The sequence below is a fragment of the Nicotiana sylvestris genome, chromosome 5 (assembly GCF_000393655.2).
Source record: "Nicotiana sylvestris chromosome 5, ASM39365v2, whole genome shotgun sequence".
NCBI lineage: Eukaryota > Viridiplantae > Streptophyta > Magnoliopsida > Solanales > Solanaceae > Nicotiana > Nicotiana sylvestris.
This window is the reverse complement of record NC_091061.1, coordinates 104025142-104028432: the sequence shown is the minus strand read 5'-3', so window position 1 is coordinate 104028432 and position 3291 is coordinate 104025142.

Genomic DNA, 3291 nt, shown 5'->3' with positions numbered 1-3291 from the left:
AAGAAGATACTCTTTCTTTATCTGATCTTTCTATTTATAATGATATTGATTCTGAAGAATGGGAAAAGTATTATGATTCAAAGAGCAATTCAAGCTCTACCAGCAGCTCAACATCCTCTGGTAATGAAGACTTGTTTGAGTTCAACAGTGAAGAATGGAACAAGAATGCATTTGCACACAATCCTCCTGAAAATATCCTCTTTTGTGGGAAGCTCATTCCTTACAGAATAAATCCCATGTTGGAAAATACCAAAAATAAGGAGGCGAAAACTAGGCGTGAGAAACGTCCTAGTATTCTTCCAAGGGAAAAGAGTAGTTCGAGATGGTACATATTCTTGTTTGGACTTCCAACTCATGAGATGGAATTGAAGGACATTAAAAACAGGCAGAGCCGTAAGGTTAATATTGCTTCTTCTGCCTTGTGTCCATTCAAAAATGGTGATGATCAAAAAACTAGAGGCAAAGCGAAGAAGGGGGTGTGGGGGCTGATTAAGGCATTGAGTTGCAGTGGCAGCGCCACCTACGAAGCACAATCAGTTGTCAAGGTCTCCATTGGTTGCATTTCTCTCGTCTAAGATGAAAAAAGATCGTTCAAGATTATTGTCATTGATGATTACTTTGATTGAGTCAGGATTGGTAGCTGAAAAGATTAGAAGCCTAATCTTTTAATGGTGTGAAATCTTTTGGAAATATTATGCGGACTTGACCCAAAGCGAACAATATCACATCATATTAAAAGTGTATTTGGGCTAGTTTAGCCCAACACTAAGACCATCGGAGTCTGAGGAGGGTGAAGGATTGCATATAGGTGTTCATAACACGCAACAAGAGACAATAACAATCCTAGGCAGATCTTTTCGTGTTTAAAATTTATTTACATGTCAATATATCGGATCTAAGACGTACTTGGTGAAGAAAGTCTCGTTTCAAATTCTTCGATAGTGCGAAGACTCTATGCATATCCACACCGAGACCGATCCTTGCTATCAACTCTTTGATCAATGAAACCCGCGAACGAATTAAATGAAAAATACAGTGCTAAGTTTTTCTAAAAAAAAACTTAAGCCTTAATGTAAGTATAGTATTTTTCCTTGTAATGAATATTGTTCTCTTGGCCTTTCGGTTCTCCCGAATATTCTGTACGCCTCCGTTTCTTTTGATGATACATGTATATATATTGTAAATCATCAACACTTTCCCATTAGGTTATTGAAAAAGTTAGAAACAGTAGTTTACATTTTTCCAAGTCCAATATACAATTGAATTTTATGGAAAATTGCAAATCCCTTTCAAAATGGGTATACGTAAGTGTGTGTCCTTTGTGGCTTTCCATGTCCAACTCCAACTTGGATAAAAAAATACTTATTAATATTATACACATCATTATATATATAAATATTAATTATGAGAACTAGATATATATATATATATATATATATATATATATATATATATATATATATATATATATATATATATTTCAACCAAGAGATATAATTCAATTTTCTATTTCAAATAGAAAAGTTCAATTTGTTCACAATATTAATTATAATCTCTATGCTAGCAAAGAGTATAATAATATTTCATTTGGACTAACAACTTTATTTATTTGACTAATTAAATTCTTTAATTTAATTATCAAATAATAAAGTAATAATCCTTTAGCAAAGATCAGAACACTCGTTAGTGTGCGACCCCATAAACTCAATACTAAGCCGGTAGTAAATTGATCATCAATATACTAATCAAGGGTGGCGTCTAGCAACACTCCTTAACGATCGGATAACATGAAGTATACAATTTACTCTCAAGAACCAGTAGAAGAATAATGTAGTAATTCCTCTGTCCTTATAGCTCTGGATCACCCTAGGATATGGTTCAACTGTCAAATCATAATAGGTGACCAACTATGTGTTCATGTCAAATATAATCGACCATTGAATGACCTAAGAAACTCTTTTTTTCTTTCATTCAATTGCCCTGGTCAAGGTCTTAATTTGGTCGTTTATAATTCATGACAACATGAAGCTTAAACTCATTACCAAGAGTTAACAGATTCCATCTTGAGCAATCACTAATTCTATAAGTATTTAATCATACCCAATATCCTTTCAACTATCGCCCTAGGGCCATAGGTGTCTGGTATCAAAGCACAATAAATAACTTGTCAATTACTATGACGATCTCATGTCAAAGGAAATTCTTACATCACATTCTTCAAGAGAATATCCTATTGACAGTTTATGGTAATTCTAACCATTAGGAATTATCTAATGAGTCGGTTCAATGATCATATCTCTATATGCATAATCTATCTATGTGATTTAGTTAATGAGATCAACTAATCTTTATCACATAAAGACGATCACATAAATATTGATATAACCGGATTACTAATGTCCAAATTAATAATTCTACGATCAAGAACAAATTTAGATTAAATTATAAGAGACTTTGCTCTCATTATCATGATCTCTATCACGATTATAAGTCTTAAAACTTAATCAAGGACGTTATCAAATTAATCAAACAATTAATAATAACTATGATAAAAGAATGCCATATATTTTTATATCGAATAATATTCACAAAAATAAGTTCAAATTATCAAATATGAGATTCGATCTAGGGCATATCTACTATATCCCTAACAGAGGGCCCACTTGCACTAGAGCCAATCGCTCTTGTACTTCATTCCCAATTTTCACTTGCGCTTGTCAAAATCCTTTGCACCAAGAGCTTTAGTGAATGGGTATGGAGCATTTTCCTTTCCATCAACCTTTTGAATCTAGACGTCTCCACGTCCAATGATTTCTCTTATCAAGTGATCCCTTGGCAGAACGTGTTTGGATTTTTGGTGTGATTTTTGTTCTTTTGCTTGAGCAATGGCTCCAGTGTTGTCACACAACAATGGAATTGTACCTTCTATTGAAGGAACCACACCATGTTCAGTTAAGAACTTTTGCATCCATACAGCTTACTTAGCAGCTTCACTAGCTACTATATATTCTGCTCCAGTCACTTAATTAGCTACTATAGCCTCTTTGGAAAATTTCCAACTCACTACATCACCATTTAAGGTGAATACATAACCAGAAACAGATTTACTATCATCTATCTGAAGAGAAACTTGCAGAGTATAACCTTCAAGTTTTAATTCAGAATCTCCATAAGTGAGGAATTGGTCTTTAGTCCTTCTTAAGTACTGAAAAATGGTCTTCACCCCCTTCCAATGTTCCTCACCAGGATTTGCCTGATATAGGCTAGTCACTCCAAGTGCATAAGCCATAT